At 36.6% G+C, this 27,607-nt stretch overlaps 1 protein-coding gene across 10 annotated transcripts in view; it reads left to right on the top strand.

Moving 5' to 3' along the window:
- The window catches only part of PDE10A (phosphodiesterase 10A), a 337,758-nt gene that overhangs the window by 98,350 nt on the left and 211,801 nt on the right, over window positions 1-27,607 (top strand). The gene's annotated exons all lie outside the window — the stretch shown is intronic.

Genomic DNA, 27,607 nt, shown 5'->3' on the forward strand with positions numbered 1-27,607 from the left:
ACAAAGGGATAATTCATGTCCTGGTTGGGACTGAGCTGTACCATGTGAGATTTTTATCATGCTACTCAGAGCAGTGCACAATTTAAAATTATGAGTTGTTTACTTCTGGAATTTCCCATTTAATATTTTGGACTGTGGTTGACTGTGTGATTAACTGAAACTGAAGAAAGTGAAACCGTGGATAATGAGTGGGGGCTACTATACTTAGTTCTTTTTTTTTTTTTAATTTATTTATTATTATTATACTTTAAGTTGTAGGGTACATGTGCATAACGTGCAGGTTTGTTACATATGTATACTTGTGCCATGTTGGTCTGCTGCACCCATCAACTCGTCATTTGCATCAGGTATAACTCCCAATGCAATCCCTCCCCCCTCCCCCAGAACTAGATGTACCATATGACCCAGCCATCCCATTACTGGGGATATACCCAAAGGATTATAAATTATGCTGCTATACTTAGTTCTTTTTAAAAAATGCCTGTTGAGTACCTATTGTGTGCTGGGCACTTGGCTTAGGGCAGATGTTATAAAGGTAAGTAGAGACTCTTAGCTTCCAAAGAAATAAGAATTTTGAGGTTAAAGCAGATAAATAGATTATCAGCAATAAGATAAGCTGAAAGATGGAAACATAATAGAAGGAGCTTTGGATTTGCATTCAGAATGTTTTGATTTTGATTCTAGTTTTAATGCTTTTTAGACATGTGACCTTGGATTATTTATATCTTGGAACCCCTTTATCCTTATTGGGAAAAGACCAATAAAATGCCTGATTTTAATAAGCACTCTATAAATTATATATATATATATATAAAATTATATATATATATATATTTTAAAAAGTATTGAGAGAGACAAAACACCTGATTACTGAGTCTGTTAAGTACATGGGGAGAGATTGGGAATGGGTTTCATAGTAGAAATAATAAGCAGGTGTTTACAGGGAAGTTATCAGTGAAGAAAAGGCACTATTAGCAGTGGAGTAAGTGTGCATAAAGGCATAGGACAATAAACATTGGTTGAAGAACACTTTGACAGTTTTTCTAGGTCATTTTCAGCCCATGGCTATGTATTTTTAAAAATCAGGCATAGATTTGAATGCCATTTCCACAACTTACTAGTTGTAAGTAATTTTACCTATGAATTTTGGCTTCCTTGACTGGAAAAATAGAGATAATAGTGAAAGCCCCTCTTGTGTCCCCTTCCAGTTTCTAACCCCTTAAAGTAACACTTTTCTGACTTCTTACAGATAGTGACATTTTTCCAACTTTAAATAAATAGAATCATGCAGTATTTATCTTTTATGTCTGGTTTTTGTTCAACATTATGTTTGTGTACTTCACTGATATTATTCCATGCAGTTCTGAATAGTTTATTCTCATTATTGTATGATACTCCATTGTGTGAATATACCAAGTGATTTATCTGTTCTAATGTTGATGGATATTTGGCAGTTTCCATGTTTTGGCTATCATTAATAGTGCTTCCTTGAATATTGTAATAATATATATGGCTTTTGATGGACGTAAGTATGCAGTTTTAAGGGTGTAATTTCTGGGTCATAGAATATGCATGTGTTCAGATTTTTCAGTAGATTGCTGCCAAATAATTTTTCAATGTGATTGTATCAATATAGACTCTTACCAATAGTGTATGACAGTAAGGATAGGGATTTGGACTTGCTCATTTTTTCATATTTTACTTACCGGAGTTGAGTTTGCTTTTTAAAAATATGATTATGATCCTGTCACTGAGATGCCTAAGCAGAGCCCTTTAGCAGCTGTTGGTTGCCTTTAGAACACAGCAACTCATGACTTATCAGGCACTTTGTGATTTGTCCTGGCTTTGGAGATTTTGGAGCTTTCCTGTCCTATGTTTTCTGGCATTCATTTCCAGACACTGACCCACACTGTGACCTTTGCCAGAGCTGCCAAACTATCTTCCAGAGTACCATTTCACATTCACACCAACAGTGAATGAGATCCTCTTGTTCCACATTCTTGCTGGCATTTGGTGTTGTCAGTGTTCTGGATTTTGGCCATTTAAATAGGTATGTAATGGTATCTCGTTGTTTGAATTTGCATTTCCCTCATGACATATAATGTAGAGCATCTTTTCATTTGCTCATCTGTATATCTTTTTTGATGACATATCTGTTAATGTTTTGGACTTCTTTTAATAATCAGGTTGTTTGTTTTCTTATTAATGAGCTTTAGAGTTCTTTGTCTATTCTGGGTAAGTCTTTATCTGATATGTGTTTTGCACCTATTTTCTCCAAATCTGTGGCTTGTCTTTTTATTCTCTTGACAGTTTCTTTTGCAGAGCAGAAGATCTTAATTTTACTGAAGTACAACTTATCAATTCTCTCTTTCATGGATCGTGTCTTTGTGTTGCTTCTAAAAAGTAAATGACATGCCCAAGGTCATCACATTTTCTCCTGTGTTATTTTCTAGGAGTTTTATCAATTTGTGTTTTACATTTAAGTCTATGATCCATTTTGATTTAATTTCTGTGACTGGTTTAAGGTGTTTGTCTGTATTCATTTTTTGTCATGTGGCTGTCCAGCTGTTCCTGTACTATTTGTTGAAAAGATTATCGTTTCTCTACTGTATTGCATTTGCTTCTTTGTCAAAGATCAGTTTCATGTATTTATTTGGGTCTGTTTATAGGCTGTTTCATTCCATTGATCCATGTATCCATTATTTCCCTAATAACCACATGGTTTTGATTATTGTAGCTTTATTGTATGTCTTAGTAGGTATTATCAGTCCTCCAACTTCATTATTCTCTTACAATATTGTGTTTGCTATTGTGAGACTTTTGTCTCTCAATATAAACTTTAATCAGTTTTCCAGTAACCGCAAAATAACTTCCTGGCATTTCTATTTTGATTGCACTGAGTGTATAGATCAAGTTGGGAAGAACTGACATCTTGACAGTATTGAGTCTTCCTATCCATGAACATGGAGTATGTATCCACTTATTTAGTTGTTTGAGTTTTTTTCATCAGAGTTTTGTAGTTTTTCTCCTATAGAGTTTGTATTTATTTTGTTAGATTTATATGCAAGTATTTTATTTTCTGTGTGCTAGTGCAAGTGATACTGTGCTTTTAATTTCAAAATCTACTTGTTCGTTTCTGGAATATTGGAAAGATGCTGATTTTTGTGATTTAACCTCATATGCTAAAAATCTTGTATAATCGCTTATTAGTTCCAAGAAGCTTTTGTTGATTTTTTAAAAAAATTTTCCATATAGACAATCATGTAATCTGCGAACAGTTTTATTCCTTCCCTAACTGTAAACCTTTAGTTTTCTATTCTTGTCTTATTGCATTAGCTAAGACTTGTAGCTCTCTTTTGACTACTTTATGAATGGAATATCTTTTCCCATCCTTCCACTTTCAGCCTATTACCTATTTTTGTCTTTGTATCTAAATTGGATCTTTTATAGACAACATATAGTTGAGTTATTTTTTAAAAACCCATTCTGCCAATTTTTTGTTTTTTAATTGGAGATTTTAATCTATTTACATTTGAAATAATCAGTAAGTATGGAGTTACCCCTGCCATTTTGTTTTGTTTTATATGTTTATGTTTTTTTGTTCTCCATTTCCTCTGTATGCCTTTGTGTGTGTGTGTATGTGTTTTTTGTTTTGTTTTGTTTTGTTTTGAGCATATTGTTTTTGTTAGTTTCTCATTTCCTTTTAGGTTTTTATAAAATGAGTATTCTGGAGTTTACAATTGACCCATTAAACTTACAACAAATTATTTTGAATTAATATCGACTTAGCATTAATAGTACAAATAGTCCCTGAGTCACAGTGGTTTTACTGATTATGTTTATTCTTTTATAGCAGTGCAAAAGTGATACACATTCAGAATGCTTCTTGACTTATGATGGGCCTATGTTTGGATAAACACATTGTAAATTGAACATTTTATAAATTGAAAACATACTTCCAATTTATGATATTTTCAACTTAAAATGTGTTTATTGGCATGTAACCCTGTTATAAGTGGAGGAACATCTGTATACAGAAACTCTGTTTCTATATAACTTTGTTCCTTCTCTTTTATTTTGTGGCTATAAATTATATTTTTACATCTGTGCTCAGTAACAGAGACTTTTAATTTTTGTTGTAAGCATTTGGTTTGTAGATCACATAAGGATAAAAAGAGGAGTTACAAACAAAATACAGTAATACTGGCGTTTGTATTTGCCCATGTAGTTGTTTTTTAATCAGTGTTCTTTGTTTCTTAATATTGCCTTGAGTTACTGTGGTCCTTTCTTTTCTACATGAGGGACTCACTTTAGCATTTCTTGTAGGACAGATCAGTTGGTGACAAACTCCCTCACTGTTTGTTTATCTGTAAATTTCTTAATTTCTACCTGTATTTTAAAGGGTAGTTTTGTTGTATATAGAATTCTTGGTTGGCATTTATGTTTGCTTTGAATGCTTTAAAAATGTCATTCTATTGCCTTTGGCCTGCATAATTTCTTCTGAGAAATCAGCTGTTAATAATAATTTCATTGAGGCACCCTTTTATGTGGTGAGTTGCTTCTCTCTTGCTGCCTTCAAGGTTCTGTTTTTGTCTTTGTATTTCAGCAGTTTGATTATAACGTGTTTTGTTGGTGATCTCTTTGCATTTATCCTCCTTGGAGCTCATGAAGCTTCTAGGTTGTTTAGATTAATGTCCTTTATCAAAGTTAGCACTCTTTGCCTATTGTTTTTTCAAATAATCTCTCTACCCCTTTCTCTTTTTCCTCTCCTTCTAGAAACTCCTGTTATGCATATTTGGTATGCTTGATGATATCCCACAGTTCTTTTGCACTAGTTAAGACATGTACCACTTTTTTGGTTATGATATGTCTGAGATATCTTTTTTCATCCTCTCAATTTCAACCTATTACCTGTTTTTGTCTTAGTATCTAAATTGGGTCTTCTATAGGAACATATAGTTGAGTTATATGCAATGGTTCTGTTAGGCCCTGTTAATTTTTCTTCATTCTTTTTTCCTTCTGCTTGTCCATCTGTATAGATTCACAGTATTTACTTTCTGCTTGTCCATCTGGATAGTTTCAGTGTACTTACCTTCAAGATCAAAGGTGAAGGGTATGTCACCAATATACCTGTCTTGTAAGAAATGCTGAAGTGAGTCTTCTGCCTGTGCATATCTGCTGCTGAAACTATCTAGTGAGGTTTTTAGATAAATTATTGCTCTGTTCAGCACCAGAATTTCTGTTTGATTACTTTTGTAATTTCTGTGTCTTTATTGATATTCTGAAATTTTGAGACAATAATCTCTTGGTTTCCTTTAACTCCTTGTCCATGATTTCCTTTAACTCTGTGAGTATACTTAAGACAACCAATTGAAGTATTTAGTATGTTCCAAATGTGCTTCTTCCAGGACACTTTCTGTTCATTTTATGTGTGTGGGTGAATTGCCTATACCATCTTCTTTGCATGCTTCATAGATTTCTGTTGCAAACTTGACATTTTGAATATTATAGCTCTGTAAAACAAATTTTCTTTCTCTTTATTATTTTTGTTTCTTACTGTGGGTTGTAGTTGTTTAATTGTTTAGTGAGTTTTTCTAATCTATTTTTGGTGTCTGTTTTAAACTACTTAATTGCATTCTTCTGTGTGGTATCAGAACTCTCTGTTATTTTAAATTTGTTTAGTTGGTGTGTTGATAGAGATTTTATTGAATATTTAAAGCCATAAAAGGAAGGAATAAAAATAAAATCTGTCCATCTCTGCATATTGGCTCTGAGTTAGCAAAGTCCTTCAGTGCTTAGCTAAGCTTTTCACAGCTCTGCCTTAGCCTCTACTTCCTGCTCTCTCACTGAGGCTAAACATCAGCCAGAGGTAAGAATTTGAGGATTTAGTATTTTCTCAGGTCTTCCTTGAGCATGTATCCTTCCCCAGGCGTGCATTTGCCTTTCTAAATTCTCTTGTATATGCCAGAGCTTTCAATGCCTTACTTCCCCTCAAAGAATATCTCTTCCAAGCTTTTCTTTCCAGTGTTTCAGTATGTCTGTTGTTGGCTTTAGCTGCAGTCTTTTGCCCTCAGGTGAAGTGTTATCAGGATTACTTTCCATGTAGCCACCCTTCTTTCTGAGAGAGTTCTGAGTTAGGTGAAGTAAAGTCATATACTTAATGTCAGACAGATCAAAATAGAAAACCAGACTCTTTGAGAACAAGATCTGCTCTCTTCCCTGTGAAATTAGAGACCAAGTTCCCATGCTGGGAATGTGGACTGCCATCTTCAAGACTTCTGCTGACCCAGGGGGTTGGAGTGGGGCAAAGGTAGATTAAATGCTGCAAAGGTCTTTTACTGTTTTTAAGTTGCCTATTTCTGGATTCAATATTTGCCTGGTTGCTGTAAACATTGGACTGTTTTCCGGAGTTCCGACAAAGTTGATTTTGACAGTTTTAGCTTGGTTTTTGGTGTTTTTGTGGAAGGATAGGCCCTTTGAACTCTCTGCATTGTCATTTTTTTTTTTTTTTTGGTTATTCTAAATGCTTTTTGAAAGTGACCTGAGTTGATTTCTACTTATTCTCTTAAGCTTGAATGTATTGGAGTGAGAATTACTATAATCCTCCCATGCAAGCATTCCATAGATTATTCAAGAGGTGCAACATTTCTTTATTTAAAAAAACATCGTAAGTTCTGTCCAAAGTATTTCCTCTGTGCAATCTTTTGTACCAGAGAGTTTATACTAACCTATCAGTGTATTGTAGCATTAGATTCAAGATATGTCTTGATCATCAGTAACCCTATGGGACTCAGCATTTCATTTGAAAGCCACCAATGGACTTAAGAAGGGCCAGGAGGATTTTTTTTTTTTTTTAAATACATAGTGTCACTCTGTCGCCCAGGGTGGAGTGCAGTGGCGTGATCTCAGTTCACTGCAACCTCTACCTCCCAGGTTTAAGTGATTCTCCTGCCTCACTCAGCCTCCTGAGTATCTGGGTTTACAGATGCATGGCACCACACCCAGCTAATTTTTGTATTTTTAGTAGAGATGGGGTTTCACCATGTTGGTCAGGCTGATCTCAAACCCCTGACCTCATGATCCACCCACTTCGGCCTCCCAAAGTGCTGGGATTACAGGCGTGAGCCACCGTGCCTGGCTGTATCTACCATTTTTGAGCCATGGTTTATGTCCTTTGCATATATTATGTTTAAATCTCATGAAAGCCATGAGTTAGAGGTATAATTTTTATTTTATATGTTAGATAAATAGGTGAGAAAGGCTGTATCACTTAAGAAACATTCAGCTTTTAGGGGCAGTACCAAGAAATGATGTCTATACTTAGTTTCTTTGTCAGTGCTAAACATGATACTTTCTTGTGTCTCTGGTTTCCATATAATTGGGAATTAGAAGCAAATAGCTGAAGTTTATCTACAGTGCAATAGCATAATGACATTTTGATATCATTACTAAATCAATCCTTCCTTTCTTCCTTCCTTCCTCCCTCCCTCCCTCCCTCTCTCTCTTCCTTTCTCTTTTTTTCTTTTTCCCCTTCCCCTCCCACTCCCCTCCCCTCCCCTCCCCTCTTCTTTCTTTTTTTCCCCTGTATTTGATTGTGGGATATTTAATTTATGTGCCATACTTTTATAATAAGTACTGAAATTATTCCGATTGCAGTATTTTATACAGTTTTATCTTCATAAAGTCCACATTATATGAGCATACACTTGTTGAAAACAGGGTTTCTCAACATGAGCACTGTTGATGCTTTCTGTGGATAATTATTTGTTGTAGGAGGCTTTCCTGTGCACCATAGGATATTTGGCAGTCTCACTGGCTTCTACCCACTAGATGTCACTAGGTGTCAGTGGTACCCCCTTCCTCTTATGACAGCCAAAACCCGTGATGTCAGCAGACATTGCCAGATGTCTCTTGGGGGACTAAAGCTTCTCCCAGCTGAGAACTTACGATTTAAACTTTACTACGTTCCAGGCCAGGTGGGATCTGACTGTGACAATTCTCCTGTCCTCAAGGATCTTTAGGTCTAGTAGATAAGAGGACCATCTCCCTGCTAACCTACTATAACATGGTCAGTACAGGGCAGTAGTGGAGCAGTGCAGTGTCAAGGAAACTTGGAAAACAGAATTGTGATTCAGATTGTGGCATAGGTGAGAAGAAAGTGGTAAAACTAGGGACTGTAGATGCTAAGCAAAAAAAATAATCAAATATGTCTTGAAGAATTGTTAGTTGCTGTTTTTAATGGTTAAGACTTTCTTTTGATATTTTCTAGATTTTTTCATCTTTGTCTTAAGTTGTAGTTTAAATATCCATCTGAAAATTATCTTGAGAAGAGCTAATATTAGTGTCTGTGTTTTCCTGTAAAATAGTTGGAAAATTGAGACCTTTTGTGTTGATGTAAGTCTAATTCATTACTCTTCTTCAGGTATATAGATTTAATAACAGACTGTATTCTATTTTATACATAATATGAATTATACCCTTTAAATATAAATTTGACTTATATCTTTTGAACTATTTTAACATTATAATTGTCTTAATTATTAAAATAATACATAGATATAGTGTATCTAGTAAACTAATGATGGTCATGCTGGTCTAGTCATTTAGTTCTGCTCCCAAGGAAGGTGCTTTCGAGAGGTAACAGTTGCTTTTCCAGACAGTAGCCTTAAAGAGAGAGATCGTGTCTGTGCTTTTTATTTTATTTTTTTAAAATGCAGTTAGATTAAGAAATAGATTTTTTGGCAGTCTTTTTATCTGATATAATTAAATTACATTATAATATTTAAATCATTTAAATTTCTAACATTGGAAGTTTGAAACACTATACAGAAGCATTGAAAAGTTAATGGAAGTGACTCTATACATGATTTGTAAAATCTAATCTTAATACTTCATAAAACTTTATATGTTGGGGGAGGGATTTGGGGAGATTAAATATAGACTTGAAGTTAATATGGTGAATCTTCTGTGAGTTGATATTGGTGATTATTGACCTAATTTCATTCATCAGTTATCAGCATAATGTTTTAGAGGAATTAAGATCTTATTATTCATAAGTATTAAAAGCCCTTTCAGCGTTGCAAGTCACAGACATTTTAATCTTACTTCTCCTAAATGGACCTATCAGTTTCTCTTTTGATTTTCTACTGAGTTTACTTGCTCTGTTCCTGCAAACAGGGAAGGTACTAAAATGTATAGGCGTCCTACAGAACAGAGGGACAGTGAGTCGTATGTATTTGCAGATAGGCTCAAAGCTTTCAGTTATTTGGATGAAGACTTGTTGAACTTGTTGAGCAACAGAGAAGGTCAAACTTTGGAGACAGAGGGCAAATAAATATTTTTTCAAAATTGTAGTCTTGAATGTACTGTTTTCATGTATGATAGGTTTTAGATTTTTAAAAATGATCCTTCTGGAAATCAAAAACAGGGCTTTTATTTTTCATTTAACTTACTGAAAGAAGAGTTGCACATAGTTTTTCCCTCCATGGTAATATGAATCTCTTTTTCTCTCTCTGTTCTAAGAGACATTGTAAATATCAGTTTATACAGCAATGTAAATGCGCTTTTAGTATTTTTTCTCAAATACACTTCTCTAATATACTTGTCAAGGACTGACTTGGTTAACTTTTATTAGAACTCTTTTTTTTTGCCCAGAAATATTAGTTGTTTATTATTATTATTATTATTATTATTATTATTTTTTTATTATTTTTGAGACAGGGTCTCACTCTGTCACCCAGGCTGGAGTGAAGTGGCATGATCATGGCTTACTGTAGCCTCGACCTCCCGGACTCAAGTGATCCTCCCACTTCAGCCTCCTGAGTAGCTGGAACCACAGGTGTACTTTCTTTTATTTTCATTTCTTGCTGTGTTGCACAGATGCATCTTGAACTCCTGTGCTCAAGTGATCCTCCTGCCTCGGCCTCCCTAAGTATTAGGATTATAGGCATGAGCTACCACACCTGGCCAACATTTATTTTCTTAAATTCAAATTTAATGATTTTAAAAAACTTTATCTTATTTCTCTACCAGAATTTGATAAATAATGGTTACAATTTGGCAACTATTAAAAAAAATGCTAAAATTTGATAACTCTGTAGTTCTTTAGATTTTTAAAAACTATGATGTAGTTTTTTTTGAATAAACTAATAAGTGAATGTTGACAATCTGCAACAATTGTGGTAATTTCAGTTTACAGTTAAGACTTACATCTTAAAACACTTGAAACACATTAATTTGTTAGGCCAGAAAAAAATGTTATGCAACCCTTCTATAGCAACAAATGTTAATTTTTTGTTATTATTTCCCTTTCCTCATGGTGTATTTGTGATTCTTTTGGCTTACATGATTTTAATCAAGTTTTGCATTGAACTGTATGCTTATTGTATTAGTCTGTTCCCACACTGCTGTAAAGAACTACCTGAGACTGGGTCATTTATGAAGAAAAGAGGTTTAATTGACTCACTGTTCTGGAGGCTGCATAGGAAGCATGGCTTCCTGCGTCTTCACATGTCTTCACATGGCAGCAGGAGAAAGAGCGAAAGAGGTACTGCTAGACGCTTTGCTACACATTTATTTTTATTTTTTTATTTTTTGAGATGGAGTCTCGCCTTGTCACCCAGGCTGGAGTGCAGTCGCGTGATCTCAGCTAACTGAAACCTCCGCCGCCTGGGTTCAAGTGATTCTTCTGCCTCAGCCTCCTGAGTAGCTGGGACTACAGGTGTGTGCCACCATGCCTGGCTAATTTTTTGTATTTTTAGTAGAGACAGGGTTTCACCATGTTAGCCAGAATGGTCTCCATCTCCTGACCTCGTGATCCGCCTGCCTCGGCCTCCCAGAGTGCTGGGGTTACAGGCGTGAGCCAGCTACACACTTTTAAACAACCGGATCTCATGAGAACTCTATCACAAGACAGCACTAGGGGATGGTGCTAACCCATTAGACACCATCCCTGTAATCCAGTCACCTCTCACCAGGCCCCACCTCTAACACTTGGGGCCACAATTCAACATGAGATTTACAAAAGCATAGATATTCTCCCCTGGGTTTGTGCTTACACTAAACAAAGTATTGTTTACAACTTGACAACTGTCAGCAGTTATTGTTTTTGCTTAACTGGTTAAGGGTGACATAGTTTGGAAAATATGTTTCTTTTTACTTAACTGGATTAATAACAAAAGTAATTCAATTTGTAAAGGTTTATTAGTTTTCTGTTGTCTCATAACAAATTACCACAAATTTAGTGACTTAAAACACCACCCATTTATTGGCTCACAGTTCTGTAGATCCTGTGTAACTATTTTATTTGCTCAGAATGTCACAAGACTGAAATAAAGGTGTTGGCCTTGCTTACTTCTCATCTGGAGGCTCTGGGGAAAGCTCCACTCCCAAACTGATTCTTGTCATTGGCAGAATTTAGTTCCTTGTGGTTGTAGGACTGAAGGTCCCATTTTCTTACTGGCTGTCAGCTTGAGGTCTCTTTAGCTCCTAGGTGTTGGCTGCATTTCTTAGCATATGGCTCTCCATCTTCAACCAAGCGATGACTCTTCAAATCCTTCTTGTGCTTTGAATCATGAACTTCTGCCACCAACAGGAGAAAGCTGTCTGCTCTTAAAGGACTCATGTGGTTAGGCCAGGCCCAGTTGGATAATCCTCCTATTTTAGGACCAACCTGCAGCATAACATGTCCTATTGTGGAAGCAAAATACATCCTCACAGTCCTGGAGATCATGCAGAGTGGGACTGTATTAGTTCGTTTTCATGCTGCTGATAAAGACATACATGAGACTGGGAAGAAAAAGAGGCTTAACGGACTCACAGTTTCACATGTCTGGGGAGGCCTCACAATCGTAGAAGGTGAAAGGCACTTCTTACATGGTGGTGGCAAGAGAGAATGAATGAGAAGTGAAAGCAGAAATCTCTTATAAAACTATCACATCTTGTAAGACATAGTCCCTATCACAAGAACAGTATTGGGGAAACTGGCCCCAAGATTCAGTTGTCTCCCACCGGGTCCCTCCTGCAACACGTGGGAATTGTGGGAGCTACAATTCAAGATGAGATTTGGGTGGGGACACAGGGTCAAACCATATTGGGGACTGTCTTCGAATTCTGCCTACCTACCACAAAAGGTTATCCTGTACGATACTATATTGGTGGTTTTGAATCTTGATGATTTGAATAAAGAAGGGATTTATTAATGGGCTTACTGTATAATCTTGTTGCAAAAAATTCTCATATATGTTTCAAATTGTTCTAGAATGACTTAAAAATATTTCTAATGAGACAGTATATAATTTTCTTTTATGATTTAAACCAATAATATAGGACAAAGATGAGAATTCACTTTTTGTTTGCCACATAAGATACAATTCAGTATTCCTGGGAAATCTAATCTATTTTTAAATCTTCAGCTGTTATGAAAATGGATGACTTCCACGTATATCCCTCTTAGCCCCTATTTTCTTCTTTTCAGCCGCACATGTTTATTTCCTACTTCTTATTAGAAATAACCATATAGCCATCCTATGGGCAGCTACATTTAAGCAGATCCCAAACCAAAACAATTTTCTTTTCCATGAATCCTTCACAACCCTCTATATTTTCAATCGTGTTCTAGCATCGCTGCCTGGTCACTTACCTAAGCTAGAAACTTTGGAGTCACCTTTGACATATCCTACTGCTTCATCATCTATAATTTGTCACCAGTTTCTGTTGGCTAGGCTTAGCGAGTATTAAAGATAATTTCAAAACTCCATGGGTTAGCCATATTCTTTGTTATATATTGCATATCAAGATATGCCTGATTCATAGTAGGCACTCAGTAAACAATTACTGAGTAAAAAGAATCTCAACACTTAGAATTAATCAAGTCAGCTATACTTCATGTTTGTGTTAATTGTACCCTTATCGACCTTGCAGCATGGTTATCCATCTAACTATTCATCTTTATTTGTCTTTATTTTTTGAGTTCCCTTATTCATCCTAAAACACAATATAATGCCTGACTCATAGTCAGACTTCACAGTATTTTTAAATGAATTACATTGCATTGGGGAAATATAAATAGTAGTATCCTTTTATAGAGGAAGTCTAAAAAAAGCATTTTGGGTGAATTGATAATCAAACATTTTTAAGAAGGTATATTTGCTAGCAAAGAAAGAAAAAATATGGCAGCTTATTTTGAGAAAGCCTATATATTCTTTGATTTTTCTTTGTTTCAATTCTGTATATGAATATCATGATTTTCAAAAAACATATTTTGATAAGTGGAAAGGAATAGTTTATAGAATGCCTAACATATGACATTCACTTTTAGGGTATAATTTTTAAAGTCTTTAAATAAATGATAATGTTCATTTTAAACACTATTTTACTAAATGGCCATAAGAAATTATGGTTCTTATTCTTCTTGCTTTCTTCAAATCCCAGTTGAAACTGTGATCGTGAAGGTTATTAATTATGAATCTGTATATAAGTCTCTTTCTTTGGTCTCTCTTTTCTCCATTTTTTATTTCTTTTCCCACAAGATTAAATTATACTACCAGAAACGCGTTTTCTTGTCTTTCTTCTTTAATGTATTTTAATCTCTCTTAAAACAGTGGATACTGTAAGATTTATTTCTGTGGGAGTATTTGTCAGATATATATATATTTTTTTCGACATGGAGTCTTGCTCTGTCACTCAGGCTGGAGTGCAGTGGCACGATCTCGACTCACCGCAACCTCTGCCTCCTGGGTTGAAGCAATTCTCCTGCCTCAGCCTCCCAAGTAGTTGGAATGACAGGCCGATGCCACCATGCTTGGCTAATTTTTATATTTTTAGTAGAGACAGGGTTTTGCCATGTTGGCCAGGCTGGTCTCGAACTCCTGACCTCAGGTGATCAACCCTCCTCAGCCTCCCAAAGTGCTGAGATTGCAGGCATGAGCCATTGCACCTGGCTCAGAATTTTTTTTTTTTCCTTTAAGATTTATCAAGGCTTCACTGAAAATCTCAGTAGACAGTCATAGATTTTTAATTCTTATTTTAAATGCGGAAAGTGATTCTAGACTCCCAGGCAAGGTTCTACTTGACCTTTCGTAGCTGATATGTTTGTCCACAGGCTCATCGCGTGCATTGTGGCTGAGGTGCAGAATTTACTTAGCATTAGGCTTATTTGTATTTCATGGCTATTGTCCTGCACTTGAGAATTCGCTTTCCCTTTCAGGTGACAGAGCTGGATCTTCGTCATTTGGTTAATGTTATCATATAATGTAATAACATGTCTGTTACCTTCAAAGTTTGTGACTGTTGTTCCCTTTAATCCAAATTAGCTAGCGCATCTCAAGAACCATTTGAACTATGTCACAATACAAAGAAGGGAACTGTGTCCCTCCCAGCTGTCTTCAAGGCAGAATCCTTAGACTTCCTTACATGACTTTCACCAAACCCTTGGCCCCTTATTCTTTTCCTGTTTTTACCCCTGTTTTGATTCATTGACTATTTCATGCGTGCTCATCTCTCAAGCTTGAATATTTCCCTTAAGCTGGTCTCAACCGCCAGCACTCTGTAGAGTGTTGTTTAATGCAGTTGGCCCTTGAACAATGCAGGGATTAGAGGTACTGACGCCCCAGCTCAGTCCTGCATATAACTTTTCACTCCCTAAAAACTTAACTACAAATGGCTGAATGTTGACAGAAAAGCCTTATCAGTAACATCAGTTTATTAACACATATCGTCTCTACATATATTTCATGCATTTATGACATACCTATTTTTTTCTTAACATTTTCAGTATTTCTAGGCTATACAGTTCATCTGCAAGTTTTTTTCAAATTGTTGAAAATCTCCAAAATTTTTCACAGTATAATTATTGAAAAAATTGGCGGATAGGACCAGTGCAATTCAAACCTCTGTTGTTCAAATGTCAACTGTACTTGTCTTTGACTTCACTTTCTTCTGGCTTGTTCCCTGTAGCAAAATGGCTGGATCCAGCCTTGGGCACCCGTGTCTGTGGGTTCTGCCTGGAAACTCTCACATTAGGCTGTCTCGGTGTCTTTGAGGTTAGAGTTTGGGTACGCATTCCAGTTAATATGATGGCTAGCTAGACAGTTTTTGGATTTGATACTTCTCAATATAAGCATCATGGATATATCTAAACCATTAATTATTCTGAGACACACCTAGATGAAATATTCTTAAATATAGGTAAATAGAGATTTTATTATCACTGTATCTAAAACAGAGTAGCATGGTCTTTTCTAACAGGAAGGCATTTCTCTCACAATCTTAATCTCATAATATTTCTTGATACAATGGTGCTACTGTTTTGGTGAAGATAGATGTTATTGAATTGACTGTCACCAGTCACTTAGTATGTGCTCAGATGTTTGCATGGGTTATAACCCTATGGAGGAGGTACTGTTACTGGGCCCATCTTTTGTTTATGAGGACAGTGAGACTTACAGGGTTAGGTGACTTCCTTTTTTTAAAATTATTTTTTTCTAATTTTTGGGTACATAGTAGGTGTATATAGGTATGAGGTACATGAGATATTTTGATACAGGCATGCAATGTGAAATAAGCACGTCATGGAGAATGGGGTATCCATCCCTGCAAGCTTTTATCCTTTGAGTTACAAATACTCCAATTACATTATTTATTTTAAAATGTACAGGTAAGTTATTATTGACTATAGTCACCCTATTGTGGTATCAAACAGTAGTTCTTATTCACTTGTTCATTTTTTTTGGTGCCCATTAACCATCCCCACCTCCTCCCAGCCCCATACTACCCTTCCTAACCTCTCTGGTAATCATCCTTTTACTCACTATGTCCATGAGTTCAATTATTTAAATTTTTAGGTCCCACGAATAAATGAGAACATGCGATGTTTGTCTTTCTGCGCCTGGCTTATTTTACTCAACATAACGATCTCTAGTTCCATCCATGTTGTTGCGAAAGACAGGATCTCCTTCCTTTTTATGGCTGAATAGTACTCCGTTGTGTATATTTACCACATTTTCTTTATCCATTCATCTGTTGATGGATGCTTAGGTTGCTTCCAAATCTTTGCTATTCTTGTAAACCATGCTGCAACAAACATAGGAGTTCAGATATCTCTTCGATATACTGATTTCTTTTCTTTTGGGTATATACCCAACAGTGGAATTGCTGGAAGATATAGTGCCTCAATTTTTAGTTTTTTGGGAGACCTCCAAACTGTTCTCCATAGTGGTTGTACTAATTTACATTCACACTACAGTGTACAAAGGTTCCCTTTTCTCCACATCCTCGCTGGCATTTGCTATTGCTTGTCTTTCGAATATAAGTCTTTTTTTTTTTTTTGAGACGGAGTCTCACTCTATCCCCCAGGCTGGAGTGCAGTGGCGTGATCTCGGCTCACTGCAACTTCCACCTCCTGGGTTTAAGCAATTCCTCTGCCTCAGTCTCCCCCTGAGTAGCTGGGACTACAGGCGTGCGCCACCACGCCCTGGTAATTTTTTGTAGTTTAGTAGAGACGGGGTTTCTCCACGTTGGTCAGGCTAGTCTCGTACTCCTGACCTCATGATCCACCTGCCTCATCCTTCCAAAGTGCTGGAATTACAGGTGTGAGCCACCGCACCCAGCCGAATATAAGTCATTTTAAACTGGGGTGAGATGATATCTCATTTTAGTTTTGATTTACATTTCTCTGATGATCAGTAATTTTGAGCATCTTTTCATATGCCTGTTTGCCATTTGTATGTCTTCTTTTGAGAAATGTCTATTCAAATCGTTTGGCCATTGTTTGATTGGATTATTAGAATGTTTTCCTGTAGAGTTGTTTGAGCCCTTCATAAATTCTGGGTATTCATCCCTTCTCAGAGTGACAGTTTGCGAATGTTTTCTCCCATTCCATGGCTTGTCCCTTCACTTTGTTGATTGTATCCTTCACTGGGCAGAAGCTTTTTAACTTGATGTGATTCCGTTTGTCCATGTTTACTCTGGTTGCCTATGCTTATGAGGTATTGCTCAAGACATTTAAGTGACTTTCTTAAGGAAAATAGCCTATATTTGAGCATTTGACTCAGAACCCCAGTCCCCCACCGCGTTACTGTAGATCTGGAACTATATTTATGCTGAAGGGATAGGAGCACTGAATCCTTTATATGACCTAACCTGTGCCTGAATGTCTTGTCTTCATTTGAGACTTCACTGTGGAGATTGGGTTTTCTGAGTCACAGAAAGGGTGAATTTTGGTGGGTTTAAGCTTACTCCTAATAGTTCTATCAAAACATATTTTTCATCCGTATGTTATCACTTTGAGCAGCTCAAGTTTGTAGTTGACTTTCTCAGTTCAAAGAAACTTTCATTTATGTCCTTAGGAGAGAAAGCAAGTAATTAATTTCACTTTGGTTTAGAAATACAGCAGTATGAAATTTATTTCTGACAAATGCAAATTACGAATGTGGGAAACAATACCTTCTCTGCAGCTAAGGCACCCCTTAGGCTGTTAATTCACGTGAAATAGGTAATCAATTATGTAGGTTAGAATACTGGCAGTATATTAAACCAAGGTTCATTAGATAACTGCTTTCTAGGTCATAGGCCAATTCTCTTTCAGTGGAGTGTATTTGGATGGAAAGAAATTATTTTAGGTGACATATTTGGGGACAAGGATAATTATTATAAGGCATTTGTTTTTAGTTTGCTTCCTGTTTTTCCTTCTTGGTTAAAAATGGTATCAGTACTAGTCTGTGGAGTTAACCAAAATCTAAAGAAATATCTCTTTGTTTCTATCAAAACTTTAAAGTTATTTTAATGATAGTGAAAATTGTTTACATCTGTCACCTGGCTAACCTCCATTCATTCCATATAAATGACTTTGCCTTTAAAAAAAAAGCTCCCCCCAACCATGCAAAAAAAAAAAAAAAAAAAAAAAAAAGAAATTTAGAGCCTATCTATCCCTTACTCAGTAAGTGGTTAGAAAGAACTGCTATATAAATGGTTATGTTCATGAAGTTTTATGTAAAGGGTGACATATTACATATTTAAACGATTTAGATGAAAAAAGGAAAGTGAAGATAGAAGTAAGAGAAAGAAAATCTCATCTAGGCTTGGGCAGGAATGGGAATTTAAGTAGGTACAGCAGGCTGTGAGAGGAAGGATCTTCTGCTCGGGTACTTGCTGTAGGATTTGGGATTCCTGGTGGGTCCGTCTGTGATCTTGTGAACTGGGCAGTTTTCAGCAAACAAACCTATACCACTCCCTTCTTAGTCTTCTGTGAAATCATACAAGACAAAGAATTACTAATTAATTAATTCAATTGATGATAGTCTCTGTGTTTAGGGTCCTCAGAATTACCCCTCAGTTTGGTGATTTGCTGGAAGTACTCACAGGACTGGGCGTGTAGTTGTACTCAAGGCTATACTTGATGAGAGCCGAAGGTACAAAGCAAAATCCACAAAGGGAAGAGGTGCATTGGGTGAAATCCAGGAGAGACCTGGCACAGCCTTCCGAGGACACCTTCATTCCTCCAGCAGTGACTTCTGACAATGTTTGTCTAGTGTTACCTACCAGGGAAGCACGTTAGAGACTGAATTCCCAGTTTTCTTATTGGGGGTTGGTCATGTACACACCCTCTGCCTGGTGTGTTCTAAACTTCCAGACTTGCAGAAGAAATGCAGGTGTTCATCGTGAACCCATAATGTTTGCACAAACAGTCTAGGCACAGTGGCCTGGTCTTCAGTTAACTGTTGACTGGGAACACCCCCAGAGCCAAAGTCCTTGATGCCAGCCAAGGGCTGACCTTGCAAACAGCCTTTCAAAGTAGGAGAACTCTGTCCGGTCTGCTGTGTTAACCCTTTTTCTGCCCAGAGCCAGGCACTGTGCTATGTAGAGAATGAGACAGGTCATGGGGTTTATAGTCTAGCAGAAGAGGCTGAAGTTTAATAAATTCCTACTAATAAGTAGGAGATTTCAGCTTGTGATGAATGTCTGGAAGTGCAAGAGGAGGAGGGTACAATGAGAGTATAGTACAGTGAGTGGAGAGTGTGTTGCTAGTGAAGGTGGCTCTGGTGAAACTGCCTTTAAATTGACTAAATGTCTCACTGAGCCCTAAGATAGGAGGGGATTGAGGGCAGGTAGCAGCGAAGACCGTGGATGAGGAGAGGAAAGGAAGGGCTTGGCAAGCTGGAGGAATGAAATGGGAGAAGCATGGGGCTAAATGGCATCATTGCTACTGACCGCTCCCTTTCCATCCTCCAATTAGACTTATTTTCAGCACGAGTCTTGTGACTCCAGGGGGCTTCTGCTGCAAAGATTTCTTTCCTCCTCTTTATCAAAGCCTGAGATTAGGCCGGGCGCGGGGGCTCATGCCTGTAATCTCAGCACTTTGGGAGGTCAAGGCAGGCGGAACACGAGGTCAGGAGAGCGAGACCATCCTGTGAATGGTGAAACCCCGTCTCTACTAAAAATACAAAAAACTAGCTGGGCGAGGTGGCGGGCGCCTGTAGTCCCAGCTACTCGGGAGGCTGAGGCCGGAGAATGGCGTGAACCCGGGAGGCGGAACTTGCAGTGAGCTGAGATCGCGCCACTGCACTCCAGCCTGGGCTACAGAGCAAGACTCTCAAAAAACAAACAAACAAACAAACAAACAAAACAAAGCCTGAGATTAGCAGTCAGATTTTTCAGTTTATAATTTGAGGTAAAATGTGTAAAATATAATTCCAAATTGGAGGTAGCCCTGACCAATACCACTCCTGTTAAAGTGTAATGAGCTCAGACAGGAGGAAGTGTGAAGAAACACAACACAGTTTGGCCTTAAGAGCTGACATCCTGGGCTTGTATCTTCATTCCAACCCTAATTATTGCTTCTGTGGCCAATAGAGAACTACTACGATTATTTAACTTCTCTGTGCTTCATTTTCCGGTTTTATATTTTGGGGATTATCATTCATTTATTAAGTAAATATTTTGAACATTTTCTGTGTGTCTCATGCTTAGTTCTCTGAGGCTTAACTGGGCTAGTATGTGTAACGTGTATAACATAGTATCTTATATGCAGAGAGCATTGAAAGTAGGCCAACTGTTATTAACAGATGTTATTAGCTATTTTATCTTTTTGGTGGGGAAGGAGGTGAAACAGTTGTAGTATAGATGCATGAGAGGTAAATACAGAGAAGGAGGTATATAAAGTTGAATTTTGGGATTCTGAAAGCAAACTTACCTGATTTTAAAGTTATACATCTGCTGACCTTCATTTGCTTTTGGACAAATAAAGGAAGGTGTTACATAGATGCATATGCATTCAACCTAGAACAATTGTATGCAGTTTGGGAGGACACACACACAAGTTTACGAGAACATTGCTGTTGAGCAGTGTGGTGGTACAACACTGCTTAGTATGACACAAGATACGTTTTGTTTTAACTTGACAGATTTTGTTATTAAGTTGCTAAAATTATTTATGCAGAAATATAAAGAAAATTTACTACTTCTGGTATATGTTTTGAAATTGTCTTTTGAAACTAATAAGATTTTTTAACGTACATGTGTATGCACCCTCATCTCTTGGTGCTTGGAGAATATAAAACCATCTCATGCTGAGAGTTACTAGATTTTCCTTTCATTGACCATTTCAATTGCGGGAGGATGCACTGTCGGCTCATGTAGCCCATTCCAGTTACAGAAGCCTTGTTTCCTAAACATTCTGCCTGAAGTTGAATTGTTATCTGACTTCCTCAATTATTAATCCTAGTTTTACCCCCTGGGTTTATGGATGAAAAAAAAAAAACAAGAAATGAATAAACCAAAAATATCTTAACCTGTTTTACTTAAATAACATTCAGATTAAACAGCAATGACCATCAAGAATCTTGTGTTCTTCAAACTAAACATTTGTACTCATTCACCCACTCCTCATATAACATGCATTTCAGTCCCCTCACAGTTCAAGCTGTTCTTTGATAACTGGACTATTATAGTTCAGTAATTAACAGCATGAGATGGTGGTATTTTCCCCCAAATTTATCTTACAGTTGGACTGACACTGTAAGAAGCTGAAAATGATTTTACTTATTGTTTGTATCTGGACCAAACACAGAAGAAATTACAAAATTGAGAGAATTATTACAATAAATAAAAGATTATTGGTTACATATACCTTAGATTTTTTTTAAAGGTTTTCCCTAACCTAGCTGAGTTTAGTTACTGTGAGATAATGGAAATTTAATATATTTTCCCTTCTGTGATTGAGGAAGGACAGAGGGCTTGAGATAAGATACTTAATGTGGCAGGAAATAATTCTTTTAAGGTCAAGAATACCTGTTTTAGGGCATGTAAAAGCACTGTGATATGGAGTTGTAGGAACCAGAACTCAGGTGTCATGGGGGAGAGGCATAATGGGAGAGGAGGAATGATATACTGGATACTTGCCATATGCTTTTGACTGGTTTTTAAAATTAATACAGACACAAAATTGGGATCTTTCTCCACAATTAAAATGGTAGAATTAATACTGAAAAATGCTTTTGCCTAATTCTTACAAGAGATCCTTTAGTACCTATGATTACTAATTTAGCATTATTTCTTAGAATGAGTAAAGCAATAATTCTTTAGCCTCTGATTTGAAAGTGACTTTTAAAATAAATAATTTTTATGGATATTAAGGTGATAAGACTTCAGAAATAAAGACTTTAGCTTATTAGTGTAATATATTGTTATAAAGACACATTTAAAGATATATCAGAAATGAACCTAATTTGCATTCAGTTGGTGACATAGCCACAGAGAGATGAATATTTCAAGTGACTTTAAAACATAATATTGTGGGCAGGTGCGGTGGCTCACGCCTGTAATCCCAGCACTTTGGGAGGCCGAGGCAGGTGGATCATGAGGTCAGGAGATCGAGACCATCCTGGCTAAGACAGTGAAACCCCATCTCTACTAAAAATACAAAAAATTAGCCGGGCTTGGTGAGAGGCGCCTGTAGTCCCAGCTACTCGGGAGGCTGAGACAAGAGAATGGCATGAACCTGAGAGATGGAGCTTGCAGTGAGCTGAGATCGCGCCACTGCACTCCAGCCTGAGTGACACAGCGAGACTCTGTCTCAAACAAAAACAGAAAAAACCATAATAACATGTGTATTTGTACTGGTATATATCTCAAAGGATAAAGAAATCCACCTTATATGTTTGTTGTGTGATAGAACAATGAATGATTATGTAATCTAGTTCCATTTTCCTGAAATTGGAATACTTCTATTCACTGAAACAGGAGCTAGAGATCCTGAGAAAAAAAAATGTATGAATCTATAGCTGGGGCAGAAAATGAACAAGAGGAACCTAAGATATCTCATACTAGCAGAGGATGGAAGCTGTTGAGATCTACTAGGTTCTTGTCAGAATGACTGAAGCTGCTTGAAGAGGCTCCTCCACCTGGCTGAAAGATGGGACAATTTGAGCACCAGTTAAGGATAATGGTTACAATGGAAGGAACAGATCAAATTTATTCAAATATGTGGTTTCATAGTAATACTATTATTTTTTAGTTGTTTACCCATGGGAGAACATTGCTGTATCCACTCATTATTTTCAAAACTGGTGAACCATTTGTCTTGTTTGATCTAGATGAACTGTCCCACTGGACAACCACATAGTAGATGAAGCTAAATTTCTCTTCATATTATTTCAGCTAATAAATGAAGAAGGCACGATAGAATGAGGAACATCACCATTGTCAAGCCCTACTGAATTAATCACTCAGGAGCCTCTAATGCTGCTAATATCACAAAAAACTTCTGACAGAAGTGTGCAGCAACACTGGCCAAATTGCTTGTACCCCCAAATGGAACCTACATCTCTTCAGGCCTTGAGGTCTAATGTCAATTTTCAAGAAATGCAGAGAGCGGAGGAACATGCTAAGCTCCACAGGGATAAAGTCAGAAAAATCAAGATTGAAGTAAACCATAGACTAAAAACCTATTTTATTCAGAAATAAGTTATAATGGGGGAAAGTAAGAGATGGAGGGGAATATTATTGGACAAAGGGGCCTAAATATGATTTTAAAAATGAAATACCAAACTACTGTAACATATTGAATTTACTTGATTTACTTGTGTCCTAGTTCAGATGAATAAGCTGTAAAAAAAAAAAAAAAAGAGAGATTTAAAGCCTGGATATTTCTGATGGAATTAAAAATAATAACATCTCTTTAGGTGTGATAGTAGCATTTATGGTTAGAATATTTTTATCTTTTGGAGATACATATTGAAATGTATTAATATATTAAAATAATTTCTTGGATTTGCTTTGAAATTATATGAGAGGAGAGTAGGTGGTAGAGATGGAAAATAGTGGCTATGAATTGGTAATTGTTGAAGCTGGCTGTTGAGTACATAGGGCCACTACATTTTTTGTGTGGTTTGATAAAAGTTTTAAATGTATATTTATACATATGTGTATACATGCAAAATCTTCATCTGAAAAAGAGTTGAATTTGTGGCTTGCAGAAAGCAAAAACCAAAAGGGTAGCATAATAATGTGTTACATTATGAGAAGCTTGTAAGATTTCTGTGAAGACAGGAGAAAAGTAGCCTCAATGCTACTATATTTAACAACAAAGATACAAAAATGTATCATTGTTGACGTTATTACTTTTTACTGATATTTTGCATTACTATGCATGGAAACTCAAAGATGCCAATCCTTTTCATCACTGCTCTGTGTCTCAATGTCAAAATGTTGAAGTAGAGATATTGATGTGATGTTTATCTAGTTCTTTAAAAGAATTACTCAGCAAGAAAATAAAGTTAATTCTTATCTACCCCTCAGATTGCTGGCTGTTAGCCACAGAAGCAATTATCTGTACTAAAATATTCATCAGTCTTTATTATGCCTTTTGTTACATATCTTCAGGTCAGTGTTAAATCTAACTGCTACATGTACTGCTCTGCTTTTCAGTGTGGTTTTGTTTAGATTGTAATCCTTCATGACATTTTCCGTGGGCACTTGCAAACTGCATTGTGAAGATTAATGAAATTCATCAGCTCTTCCTAACTTACCCTGATCATTCAGTCTATCAATAACCATGTGCTTCTCTTCTATCATTTATTACTTTTAACCAGCCCATCCTCATTAGTACTCCTGCCAGCTGTTGAAAAATAAAATGAAGATGAAAGTCAGTTTAATTAGTTTTATCTGTTTGCACTCTGGCAAAATGTTACGTACATGAAAGGAGGTAGTTTATTAGTATGAACAATATATTTAAAAATATACTCGCTCAAATGTACACAATTACTTTGGAATAGTTATCTGTATTTGTCTGTCTGTGCGATTTACTGGTAGCAAATTTTAAATCATTGGCTACTCCAAGCTTATGTATTTTCTGTTCTTACCCTAACTTTAGCTGTTTCTTCGTGGAGTCTTGGTTCCTTTTGTTGTAGACTGGTACTAGCAACCAAGCTCTAGGTGCTATATATATGCAATTATACCAGGATATTGTTGCTTCTAGGCCGTCTCCGCTAACCTAGCAAAGTGAGACTTGTGTGTATTTACGAGATATACGTATCTACCAATATTCCTATATGTAACCGTTTTTATTTGTATTGTCATACATGAGTTCACTGATATCTCCAACTCTAATTCATTACCACATGGATCATTCTGAACTCTTCCTTTTGTTTCTCTGTAACATCCCATGCTACCTTTGAGAAATCTTGTTCCCACCATCTGCCACTCATTTGTTTAATTGACCAGTGTTAAACTATACCCTCTTGAGACAACAGCTTTACCAACTAGAGTGTGGTGCTTATGTACAGTTTATTTTTGCATTTTCTTCTCACCCCACTTATTTTCAAAGTTATATACGTTAGCACCTTATCCTCTGCCACCGGCTTCAGGGAGGTTGTTTTATATGTGTGTAATGCATTTAGATTCTTTTGTTGCATTATGCTTTCCATCCTGAGACCCCCTGACCTTGTGAGTTTTTAAAAATTTGCATACATGGTTGTTTATTCTTTGTGCTATAAAGTTCTACAGATTTTTGGCGAATGCATAGTGTCATGTATTCATCATTATAGTGTCTTACAGAATAGTTTCATCATCCTAAAAGATCCCCTGTACTTTACCCATTCATAATTTGCCCTTTCCTCTTGAACTCCTGGTGGTCACTGATCTTTTTACTACCTCTACAGCTTATGGCTTTTCTCCAATGTTGTATAGTTGGAATTGTATATTGTGTATCCTTTTTAGACTGACTTTTCTTCTTGTAGCAATATGCATTTAAGACTCATCCATGTTACTTCATGGCTTGTTAGCCCGTTTCTTTTTAATGTGAAATATCTGGTCGTATGGATGTATCACAGTTTGTTTATCCAATTTGCGTATTGAAGAATGTCTTGATTGCTTCCAGATTTGGGTGATTATGAGTAAAGCTGCCAAAAACACTCACATGCAGGTTTTTGTGTGGACATCAGTCTTCATATCGATTGGGTAAATGCTTACTAGTGTGATTTTTGGGTCACACAGAAAGACTGTATTTAGCTTTGTAAGAAACTGCAAAACAGCCTTTCAAAGTCACTGTAGCATTTTGCATCCTTATCAGGATTAAATGATAATTTTTGTTGCTTTGCATCCATGCCAACAATTGGTACTGTCAGGTTTTTTTTTTAATCTTAGCCATTCCAACAGGTGTGTAATATAATCTCATTTATGTTTTAACTTCAATTCACAATTAACAAATGAGCATCTTTTAAAATGTTTATTGCCATATCTATGTCTTCTTTACTGAAGTGGCCTTTGGCCCATTTTTCAGTTGAGTTGATTGTTTTCTTATTGTTGAGTTTTAAGAGTGTTTTTCTTTTGTTGTTTATTTTGGATGCACATCTTTTATCTGACGTGTAATTTGGCAAATGTGACTTGTATGGCAATGCACTAAGATGAAATGAGATGACAAGGAGGAATTAGTTATTACTATGTTTTTCAGCCTCAGTTTCTGGGAAAATGTAGAGTAATAGTAACACAAAAAGGAAAACCAAGAGTTAAAATCTCTTTGGGAAGAAGTGAGAAGGAGATAACTCATGTAGTTTTGACTTAAGATGGAGCTTGAGGTGATGGGAAAAGAGCTAGACTAGAGATTAAAAATATGTTAAGATTCCTGATTTAGATTTTGGTGTCATCATTATGGATTGTTGAAGAGAAAGCAGAATTCAAGAGCAATTAGAAAGTTAGGATAAAAATTCTATAGCCTTGTGTCATGGGAGTGGCAGAAAGAAATTTTAAGAAGGAGTCAATATTGAATATGGAGGACCTAAGGAGAGCATGAAATTTGCATTATCTATCTTCTCAAAGGTCAAGTATGCTATCAGCTTACTGTAGTAACCTGCACCTTTGGTTTCTAGGGACTATAATTTGCTGTGTCAGGAGAGCACTTACTTTATTGAGTCAATTATATTTAGCATTTTATAGAATTTCTCACACTGAACTTTACACCACTGGGGCCCTTTTGCAGGTGAATATAGCCAGGGGTCTTATTTCATTTGTCTTATACAACTCTGTGTGTGTGTGTGTGTTTTTTTTTTTTTTTTTTTTTTTTGAGACGGAGTCTTGCTCTGTCACCCAGGCTGGAGTGCAGTGGCCGGATCTCAGCTCACTGCAAGCTCCGCCTCCCGGGTTCATGCCATTCTCCAGCCTCAGCCTCCCGAGTAGCTGGGACTACAGGCGCCCGCCACCTCGCCCGGCTAGTTTTTTGTATTTTTTAGTAGAGACGGGGTTTCACCGTGTTAGCCAGGATGGTCTCGATCTCCTGACCTCGTGATCCACCCGTCTCGGCCTCCCAAAGTGCTGGGATTACAGGCTTGAGCCACCGCGCCCGGCCGTGTGTGTGTGTTTAAATTGACTATTTAACTACCAATTTCATTGAAATAAGTCATTTTCCTGTTCAGTTATACCATTCTGTTGTAGAATCCCAACAGTTGTGACTTTAGTTCCCAGCAGAATTAATTAACACATATGAATTCTCTGTTTTGTCTGTTTGGGGAAACATACAGCCTACTGCCTGGAGTCATAAAGATGAGCTTCCTTTCCTTCGTTTCTTTCTCAGAGTGCAGCTTTCCATCGCCTTTTTTTTAAACCTAACCATCCCTAAAAAGGATAGTGTATTCAAATAATTCACAGAAAAGATACGGTAGTAAAAATCATTCCCGTCACTGAAGGATAATTATTCAAAGCCTGTTTGTGTTTGGGGTTGTGTAATGAAATGGCATACCGACCCAAAGCACCAGATTGAAAACATATACTTGATATGTGAGATGTGAAAACATGTGAAAATACTTTGTTTGAAAATCTTATGTATAATGTATGTATACATCACATAGACATATGTAATGTATATTACATACACATGACATATACATTACATAGGTATATGTAAATATACATTACATATGCATATGTAAATCTTATGTTTATCATTAGGCTATGAAAACTATTTCAGTGAAACTGACTACATACACAGAATATTAATGAATGAATGTCAAGATTATTCTGAACTGAACATTAGTTATACCACTGGGTTTAATGCCTTTGAGAAAAAGGAAGGATTTGTGTTGTAAGGCATTAAAAGATAAAAATTTATTCATTTATGTAT

Source organism: Theropithecus gelada, chromosome 4, assembly GCF_003255815.1.
Source record: "Theropithecus gelada isolate Dixy chromosome 4, Tgel_1.0, whole genome shotgun sequence".
Taxonomy (NCBI): Eukaryota; Metazoa; Chordata; class Mammalia; order Primates; family Cercopithecidae; genus Theropithecus; species Theropithecus gelada.